We start from the raw sequence: 619 nt of genomic DNA on the forward strand, positions 1-619 counted from the left end.
AGAGGTGTAACCCTGATAATCCGAACTGTTCTCGATTCACCGGATTACACTAAAATGGAGGGAAAACAAGGTAAAAACGGCGATAACCAGTTGCAGAGGAAGAAGGATGATCCTGTCATCATTTACTTGCAGGAGGAGGGGGAGGACATCCCATCCGGGCTCACCCCAATGAAGCGGAAAAACCGCAAAGAAAATGTCCCAATACCTGAACGACGGGAAATGCGCTCCAAGACGGAGAACAGGGAGCTGCCAGAAGCTACTTCGCTGCAAAAGAACACCAATGATGACAAGCAGCAGGACTCACCCCTCGACTCTGCCCTACCACAGGGAACTGTTTACGAGAAGACCGTCTTCCTTAAAACGGCATTAGAAAATATATTTAAGGAGAATTCAAACAGAGTGTCCTCCGGACTTAGATCTCAAATTGTGACAATTTTCCACAAGATGGAAACAACACTACATGACCAGTACCTTGAAAGTGAGCGAGCCACCACTCGACTTCATGCTTACATAGAATGCGGGGCAAGTAAAATGCCACAGCGCGCCCCGACATGTTCTGAAGCGCTGAGGCATAAAGGCGCCACTGCTGCCGATACCATGACCACTACAACCACAAAAT

The sequence above is a fragment of the Mastigoproctus giganteus genome, chromosome 12 (assembly GCF_048544385.1).
Source record: "Mastigoproctus giganteus isolate SK-2022 chromosome 12, ASM4854438v1, whole genome shotgun sequence".
In the NCBI taxonomy this organism is placed as follows: Eukaryota; Metazoa; Arthropoda; class Arachnida; order Uropygi; family Thelyphonidae; genus Mastigoproctus; species Mastigoproctus giganteus.